The 10,148-nt window shown below is 40.1% G+C and overlaps 1 pseudogene; it reads right to left on the bottom strand.

Annotated features, from left to right (window-relative positions):
- Positions 1-656: 656 nt before the first annotated feature.
- The window catches only part of LOC102476359 (glutamate dehydrogenase 1, mitochondrial-like), a 15,212-nt pseudogene continuing 5,720 nt past the window's right edge, over positions 657-10,148 (bottom strand).

The following is a 10,148-nucleotide window of genomic DNA, read 5'->3' as shown; positions in this document are numbered from 1 at the left end:
CAAAATGAGAAATAGCAATTGACTGTTTTAAAAATAATTAGAATAATAAAAATAATGATTGGGGAAAACATAGAAAAGATATTGAATGTTGAAGTGGGGAGATTAATGTCTGTACTGACGGACATGCACGGCATTCCCTTTTGAAAAAACAATGTAATACACTAGTAGCCTTGGGAGGCTTTTAAAGAGTCTCATCTGATGTCCCCTAAAAAAGTTTCCAGCAAAGCCAGCTAAATTAATTAGTATTCTTATTGGGCTTTGTGCAAATAACAGACCAAATTGAGACTAAACTCATTTATTGCAAATAAATTAGTTTATGCTTCTCATTGTTAGTAAAAGAGGGAAAGGAGAGAGAAAAAATGTTTCAGAAGAAAATTAGAGTGCACTTGTCACTAGATTTTAGCTTTGTTTATATTAATGGTTTAATTAAGATCTTTTGTGAAACAAAAAGAAATGCTGTACACTGTGAAGATATAATTGGTTAAATATAAATAAAAAATAAAAATAAAGTATTATAAAATAAAGAAAAAGAAAAAAATATGGTCCCCATTACTGAAATGAGTCATGAGAGAAAGACTTCTGTGGTTACATGTGAAACGTGTGAAAGGTCTTCAGAAGTTGCAGGTTCAGAGGAACCAGCAGTAGCCATGACCCATCTATATAAAGGTCACACCAGCCTCTCTGTACACCTTGAAGACTTTCTCAAGGGAATTGATGTAGGCAGCTGTTCTCAGGTCCAAGCCCAGGTTGCACTTCATGGTGATGTGCATGATTTGCCTGGAGGAATGCACCATGGCATAGGCTAAGCCAAAGCTTGCACGATGTTTTTCTCTGATGTGCCCTATAGCCTGTCCTGGAATTCAGTTGTGGGCACAATAGGAATGACTCCCCTGTGCTTTCCAAATTTTCTTTCTAACCTCTCTTGAACAGACAAGAGCAAGGGTAGTTGGAATCCCTTCAGATTTGAAGGTCAAACAGCCGTAAAGGACAGGGTTTAGATTCTTCAGTCACTCAATGTAAGACCCTGTCACTCTTCTGACATTCAAGTAGAGATGTGGAATAACAGTAATGTTCCTCTCTAGGAAAATCTTATCAACATCTGGAGTTGCTGGCCCATTGGCAACTTCAGTGATGATATCGTCTTTGACTCTGGGTGTGTTGGATATGGGTAAGTGCTTTTCACTGGCATCAGCAATCAGTATGTCACAGCCAGCCTCCATAATGCTTCCTTTGTAGGGGCTTGCCTTGAGGAAGCCCAGGATCGAGCTGTGTTGCAATTTGAAGTGTCCCAGTTCTTTGCGGTCAATACCATTTGGATACCATATACTCCAATCGGATTCACCAACAGCAACACACTTAGCACCGAACCGATGTAAATATCTCATAGAGTGCAGGCCCACATTACCAAATCCCTGAACAATGAACATTTTATCTTCAAACCCTGGTGTCATCCCTAAAACACTCACAAAAGGCTTCATTGAAGAAGTTCTCCATCCCATGGAAAAGCCCTGGTCCGTGGTTGAGATGCACCCATGGATGCCGCCCTGACTGATGGGTTTCCCAGACATACAGGCAAGTGCATTGGTATCACAGTGCCCTGTGGTGCTGGCACAGGTGTGGGCAATCCAGACCATCTCCTACTCACTGATACTCATGTCTGGGGCCAGCACATAAAGCCCTTCTTTGCTAGCTCCATGGTGAACCTACTCACGATCTTTTCCAATTCAGTACCGGTATAGTTCTTGGACTAATCTTAACAATGTGCCAGATGGGAAAGGGCAGTCTCAGCACCTGCTGCAGGGTTCATTGATCCACTCGATGCCGTGGTCACAGTTGCGCTTCTGCTTCTCACTCTCCCACATCTAATAGTCTCCACCAGTTTGTCTTCCACAATGCTGGCACCGTGGTCCAAGAAGCCCCGTACCATCTTGAGGAAGCTGGTGTTGTCCTGGGTGTCGACCCAGTAGTGGTGTCAGGTGATTTATGTGAGCTGAGCTTTAGGTAAAGGGTGGTATGCTGCCCACAAGCTGGCCCCGCAGTGCTACTGTGTTGGTGGCCACCAAGCCCAAGGCTGGAAAGCAACACTCTCCACCTATGTTAGCAGTATCTGGTTTCTGGTGGGCTGCAGACGACATGGGAGAGCAAGCTCAGAGTTCTGCAATGCAGGGAGCCAGGCTCTAGCTCCCTTACAGATATTAGACAGCAGCCAGTTTCAGCTTTGGTCTGTACAGAATTGACTTAAGGCAGTTTGCAAAATTGGTGGAACAAGTGAACAGAACATCAGTAATAAGAAAGATGGGAAACTTAAGCAATATTATCAACCAATTAGACCTAATGGACATTTATAGAGTTGTCATTCAATGACAATACAACACTTTCTTTTCAGGAGTGCATGGAATAGTAACCAACACAGACCACATGTGGGGTCATAAACAAGTATCAATAAATTTGGAAGGAGTCAAGAAAAAGTATTTTCTCTAACCATGATAAAATTAAATATTCAATATTAAAATGAAGTATAGTGGGTCCACCATATGGCGTAATGGTTATGTCACTGGACTCCCATGTAGTTAACCATGTTTGGAGTCTGAGACCCTGTGGCTTAAAACTCATGCTGAGTGTGAGTGCTTCATGTCCAAAATCCCAAGAGGAGAGCGAAGGAGAAGAGACTGCAGTCTGGCTACACCCATGGCGGGTGATTTCGCACTTGTCTCTCTGGTGAGCACACAAGTTCTATAGCAAAAAATCTAAAAAAAAAAAAAAAAAAAAAACAAACTATGGAGAGTGGCCAATTTAAGTAAACATGGTGACCTTTAGACTGAAGAAGAAATTCTCCCCCATGAGAGTCAATTGCAATGACAATGAAATCATTTTGCATACAAAAAACCTATCTGCCTGTTGTTGTGGCTACTCCCCTATTGTCAATACTGATAGGTGTACTGCAGAGCAGTGTCAGGCTAAAGGAAGTCACATTTTTAAAATCAGATTTCACCCCCCCCAAAGGTCAGAAAAATTGCTGAAGACAGTGTGGAACAAGGGGGTGTGGATGGGAAGAGTATAGAGAAGGATAGCAAGAGAACAAATAGAGAGCCATGACATTAGTGGGACACAGAAATGGTTTATTACCTGTTGATGCCATGTATAGTATTCTCAATTGGATTGGTGTGAAAAGTATTTCATGTTGGATAAGTTCGTTATACAAGTCAAATGTGATTGAATGTTTAAAAAAATAATGAGAATAAATTTTTTAAAAATCAGAGAAATTACATGGTCAAAGTAATTTTCACATCTTTAGATAATTTACATAAAAAAGCAACTGGCTTTGCATTCCATTTCCTCTTCCCTCATTTTCTGCACTTTAAAAGAGTAAATCTGAGGCCAGTTCCTGGTCACAGCTTTCTCCATCCTAGAAGATGGGTCACCCAATCCTCGCTTTTCTATACTTGTGTGTCTTTGTGTGTTTGTTAGTATGTTTATTTCTAATCAACTGCCCCCTCCACCTACTCAGTAAACCATGTACAACTGAACAGAATTTGACAAAAAAAAAAAAAACCTTCAGTTACAATTGTGAAATTTTCACTTGTTTTTAGGGAATGTTTCAATGCTCCTTAGTGATAAATTGGCACCCTCTCGAGAGTAAGAAAGTGAAAAGAGAGAGGAAAAACATGACAGTAAGAGGAAAAAATTGAAAACACACACACACACACACACACACACACACACACAATCTGGCAATCTCTTTGTGCCAGATCTTGTCAAATGCACTATTTTGTTAATCTCAACAACTTTTTCTGACATGGACATTCATGTAATCTACATTTCCTTAAGGATAAAGAAACTGAAGGGCCAGCAAAAGGCATGGTGCTTAAGGGCACTAGACTCCCACATAGTACACCACAGTTCAAGTTCCAGAACTGGAAGCTTCCTTTCCTTTCTCTCACTCTGTCCCTCTCTGGTCAAATTAAAATATGTAACATAAATAAAGTTCAATAAAATAATTCTTAAAAAAAAATAAAGAGAAGAAAACATAAAGAAGCCAAATATATTTTCTTTTACTCACCTTGCCATATGTCTTAGTACATACATGTTGTTATAACAGGCTATCTGAGATGGAATGATTTATAAAGAAAAGGGGTTCTTTGCATGCAAGAGTATGGGATGAGCATCTGGACAGCACTGGTCTGATGTCACCACGTGGACAGAGAAGCAGAAAGGAAGGCAGGTATGTCTAAGAGAGAGATATCTCTGGGCAGTCAATTTGCTTTATAACAGTGATGTCTAGGAAACTGATAATTGATGAGAACTGGCTTCCTCCCAGGAGCCTCTGTTAATTGTTCATAAGGGATCTACCCCTCACCATGTCCCAGGTACCTCCTATTAGGCCCCTCCTTCACTACCCCATTGGTGTCAGATTACAGTTTGGGTTTTTGTTTTTGTGTGAAGGGAAAAGGGGACACAAAATTTAAACCACAGCACCATGATTCTTCTCTGCTCTCTTAAGTCACTTGGGTTGCACTGCAAATGGTGACACCAGGCCATGTGACCCAACAGTGACTACTAATTTACACTTCAAGGTGTCTTCAGCCTCCAGAGGTTTAAAATTGGTTTACAAGTATGATATCCAGCCTGTATTTTCCATGCCACTAACATAGGATGGGCTGTTTTGAGGGTTGACATATTACAAGAGTTCTCCAAAAAGAATATATATAAGACTCACATGAAGAACTTGTTATAATCAAGATTGCAGGACCCTGCCTCAGGTTTTGTTTCTATAGTCTGGACCAAGGATCTGAATTTCTAATATACCTCTGTGGGAGGCTGATATTACTGGTTCATGGGACCCAGTTTCTGAACCACCTGCTACAGGCCTGGACTCTCTTTCAGACAAGGACTCAAAGGCTGTGGGATTCCATGTTAATTGGCACCTGAAGGCTGCTTCTCTAAGCTGGGCCACATGAAAGTGGTTTGATTCCTGGACTGACAAAAACAAGCTGTGCCTGTGTGCTGGAAATCCTGGCTAATAGGAGACTAGGAAAGAGGATCATGATATATGAGACTATCAGAAGGACTTATTTCTATCTATTTCTCTCTCTTGGTCTTTTTTTAAAGAAAAGAAGGAAGAAGAGGAGGAGGAAGAGCAGATGGAGACAGAAATAGAGAAGGAAAAAGAAGAGATGAGGTTAGAGGCCAGTGCTGGCTCCTCTTCCCCCAACATGCTACAGTGACTGAACGGGTGTGTGTTTTCAAAAGCACAAAACAGTGCTGTATTCCTTTAAGGTTGAGAGGAGAGAAGATTGGAGATGTGAAGTTCCTCCAGGACTGAGATACTTTAACACCCCAACCCACCCTCTTAATACCAGATCCCACTCACTTGTGTGGAGTAGTCTGTGTTCTGGAAAGTAAATTTTGCTTTTTATGTAGACAAAGACCTAGATCTTGTGCCCGAAGGATCTGTTGGCCTCTGTGTAACAATATACAGAAGAATGGACCTTGTTCCAAGGACAGAAAATACAGCACTGGTCCTGCTACTCATAACACATTTTTACTCAAGATGTGAATGAAAGAGAGAGCTGCTTATGGGAGTGTGATACCTGACAGCCTTTGCCAGTGTAGGAGGGACCCCACCTGCCCACTCTGCCAACTAAAGTATGAGTGGCACATGGGTAAAACTGGTTGAACAGCAAAGAGTGGGACTTTCTAGAGAGTGTAAATCATTACAGATGTGTGTTTTAGGAGGAGGATGTCCTTATTTGTTTGGATGAAATTTAGAGTCCTTAAAGACCATAGCCAATGTCTTCTTTATTCATATGCCTATAATGAGGATTCTTTTCCTGGTTTCTATTCTCTTAATACAAATATTCAAGATAAGTATCTAAAATAACTTGCATTTAAGGGTTCAGTTGTGGCAAATGTTCAGAGAATTATGGAGTGACTGCTTTCAAAAATTATGTTTCCACAATAATCATTCTTCTGAATACACCTGTTTCTGTTGAATTATCCAACCTGAATTGTTATTTCTATATAAAATTCCTAGCTCACTTGCATTAATACCATATCTCCAACAAGTATTGTATCATCCAATCTTTTTTTAAATTATTTTATTTAACTTTATTTATTTATTAATTTATTTCATTTTTTAAAATTTTGACCAGAGAGAGACAGAGCAAGAGAGAAAGAGAGAGAGGGAAAGTGAGAGAGCTAGTCACCAGGTTCAGGACTTGAACCGTGGTCAGCCATGTGGGAGTCCAGCGCCCTTAACCACCACGCCACCTGCCGGCCCCTCATCCAATCTTGAGACCCTAACCATTTTTATAATCCAACTCCTCCACATGTTTTCTGTTTCCTTCTGATATTAAAAAATGAAGAAAGAAATAAAGAAAGAAAGAAAGAGAAAGAGAGAAAGAAAGAAAATAAAAGAAAGAAAGACAGAAAAGAAAGAAAGAGGAGGAGAGAAAAAGAAAGAAAAAAGAAAAACTTTGGACAAGTTCAACTGAACAATGTTTAATTAAAGAAAGAATGATTCACACATTAGAGAATACTCAATCAGAAGTTCAGAGCTCCACTGAAAGTAAGCAGAGAGTATTGGCAGAAAGAAAGAGAACTGAGGTCCGTGTCACCTGATGTGGTCACTTGGCGGCCTGTGACTGGCTAACATCCAGCCATCTGTGAAAAAATACACTGCTAGCTTAGCTTTTCAGTTTGTTTATGCATGAAGTGAGGTTCTAGTTCTTCACAGAGAGCTTCAAGGTATAGAGGAAGCATCCAGACAAATTTAATTTAGTCAGATTTTTTTATAGTCACAATAACTTTGTACCCAAAACTCAGTGGCATAAAATAGCAATCGCTGTCACAAATCTGTGGGTCAGCTAGGGGGTCAGCTGAGTTTTACTGGGCCTTCCTGGGCAGTTCTGCTGATCATGGCTTAACTCACCCAGTCATCTGAGGTTGGCTGACTAAAAAGGACTTGGCTGGGGTAACCAGGCCAATTCCCATGCATTACATCCTTCTTCTGGGACCACAGATCCACCAAGGCACTCAAAAACTCAAAATTACCACAGTTCCTGTGAATATTCACTTCCCACCTGCCAACTTGACTATTTCAAATTTCTCTTCTTTCATAATTCTACCATTTCCTTCTCATCCAAACTCCACCCTCAGGTCTCACTGGCTATCTCAACTTAATGTTCCCAGAGAAAATAGTTGTGAGTTGGCAAAATTTCTCTCTCCTTCTATGCTAACAGATTTCTGTCAGTTTACTTTTCTTTAATCCCTGTAATAATAGGAAAAACCATCCATACTCTCATTTAAGTTTAAGTCCTCCGCTTGTATTCTGAATAATATTCCTTCGTATCTAACTTTTTCTTTTTTTAGATAGAAAGATTTTTGCTATAGGGCACATGTGCTCACCAGAGTGAGAGAGAGGGACAGAGGGACAGAGTGACAGAAAGTGAGAAATCACCCCCCCTCCAGGGGGTATGGTCATGTTGCAATCCCTTCTCCTCTATTCTCATCTTGGAACTTTAGGCATGCACGCACACCTGCCTGGTCTGAGTTTTAAGCCACCAGGTCTGGGACTCAAACTGCAATCAACTACATGGGAGTCCAGCCATGTAACAATTATGCCATCTGCTGTTCTCCTACTTATTATCTAATCTTATCTGATCCACCTCTCTAGTTATCTCCAGCACCATAAACAACTTCCTTGCTAGTAGATCATTCCTGTTGTCATACAACTTTATGCTGACTTGATGTTTCAGTCCAGCTACCTTCACTGCACAGCTCACACTCCAGACACTGCTGTCTGTCTGGACTTATTTCTCTACTGCCTCACTGCTCTTCCCCCATTCTCCTCAGAGAGCACTTCTCCCTCTTCCCAGTGTTTGACTCCAACCTCCACTTCTTCCTCATGGCAGCACTTCAAATCCTCCCTAGGGCTACTGCACACACAAAACTTGGCTAATGCCATTTACATAGCATAACGCTTCCTTATACTGGAATCTCCATGCTGAGCACAAGGAACTGAAAGCTGCCCAGCTCAAATGATTTCAGGAGTTCATAGAGTGGCTAAGGGTCCTGTGAGGGCTCTGGTCTGGGGGAAGATGCCCAAGGTAGCAGCAACTGAATTGTGGTTCCATTCACAGTATCATCTATTCATGAATGTAGAGTCATAGAGGTAAAGAACAACCATAAGAGATTATGCTTATCCCGGGGATTTAAATTCTAACTGAGGATAAGAAACATATATAAGAGAGAAAGACAGTATTTTATATGATATATTATTAGGTACTACTTTCCCAACATTATGTCCTTATTCTTTCAGTAGCCCCATGAATTGAGTTTTATGAACCTTTAATTCTTTTTTATTTTTGCTTTTTTTCTACAAAAAGAAATTTATTTCTAGAGCATAAGGAAACATTTACATTTTTTTGGAGAGGTTTTTGCTATTGGGTACGTGCACTTGCCAGAAAGACAGAGAGAGACAAAGAGACAGAAAGTGAGAAATAATCCCTTGGGGTGGATGGCCACGCTGCAATCCCTTCTCCTCTGTTTACTTCTCAGGATCTTAAGCACACATGCACATGCATCCAGCATGAGTTTAAGCCACCAGGACAGGGACTCGAACTGCGGTTGACTACATGGGAGTCCAGTAACATAGCCATTACGCCAACTGCTGGTCCCAGGAACATTTACTTTTAAACAAAATGATAAACAAATGTGTTGCAAAAGAAAAAAAATCTATGACAGGAAGTTTTTCATTCAAATTTAATTAAAGCAAAATAACCTAAGTTATACACTATTGCCTCAAGAAAGGGAAGGGGAGGAGCAAGGTGGTAAGGGAGGGAACAGTCAACTCCGTATTAAACTTCACAAAGCAAGTCGCTTTTCAGCTTGGAGTTTACAAATATGCTTAGGAAAGAGGAAAAATTACAGTTATTTATCATAGCCAGATTGGCTAAGACCACAGATAAAGATAAGATACTAAAACTGACAAGAGAGAAGCAACAAATGACTTACAAAGGTCACTCCATCAGGCTAACACCAGACTTCTCAACGGAAACAATGCAAGCAAGAAAAGAATAGGAAGATGTATTGAAAGTGTTAAGAGAGAAACAATTTCAACTAAGATTATTGTATACTGCAAGATTATCCTTCATATGGGGAAAAAACAATACATTAAAATCTTCTCAGACAACCAGTATCTGAAAGAATTTGCCAGCGCCAGGCCAGCTCTCCAAGAAACCCTGAAGAAAGTCCTGTTCCAGGAAAACTAAAGATTCAACAGCCAGAAACAAAGAAATAAAAGGCAACTATGACAATGGCCAACTTAAATGTCGGTACAGATGTTGTAACATTGATAATAACATTGAATGTTAGTGTATTAAATTCTCCAATCAAGAGACACAGACTGGCTGAATGGATTAAAAAACAAAAGCCCTCTACCTGTTGCCTATATAGGAAACCCACTTCATGGATAAAGATATACATAGACTGAAAGTGAAGGGTTGGAAAAGGGTTTTCCATGCAAATGGGAACCAAAAAAGAGCTGGAGTCACAATACTAATTTCTGACAAAATAGGTTTTAAAACAAAAACTGTTCAAAGAGACAAAGAAGGGCATTATATTGTAGTAACACGGTCAATCAATCAAGAAGATATAACGCTTATTAATGTTTATGCGCCTAACACAGGAGCACCCAAATATGTGAAAGAAAGACTGCTAGATCTAAAAGGGGAGGTAGACTGCAACACACTAATTGTTGGAGACGTCAACACTGCACTATCCCCTCTGGACAGATCATCTAGACAAAAAGTAGGTAAAAAGATAAAGGATCTAAATGATATCATAAATCAAATAGACTTAACAGATATCTATAGAACTTTCCATCCAAAAACCTCGAGATACACTTTTTTCCCACTGCCACATGGAACCTTCTCAATGATTGACCACATCATAGGGAACAAAGCAAGTCTCTACAGATTCAAAGGCATAGAAACTATACCCAGCAACTTCTCCGACCATGATGGAATTAAACTTGGGTTTAATTTCAAGAGAAATCCTCAAAAATACTCAAATACATGGAAACTAAATAACCTACTCCTGAATGACTCCACAACTACTGAAGAAATAAAGACTGAAATCAAAAGGTT

The sequence above is a fragment of the Tupaia chinensis genome, unplaced genomic scaffold (assembly GCF_000334495.1).
Source record: "Tupaia chinensis unplaced genomic scaffold, TupChi_1.0 Scaffold000407_4, whole genome shotgun sequence".
NCBI lineage: Eukaryota > Metazoa > Chordata > Mammalia > Scandentia > Tupaiidae > Tupaia > Tupaia belangeri.
The sequence above is the reverse complement of the archived record's forward strand: the minus strand, read 5'-3'. Positions and strand labels throughout refer to the sequence as shown.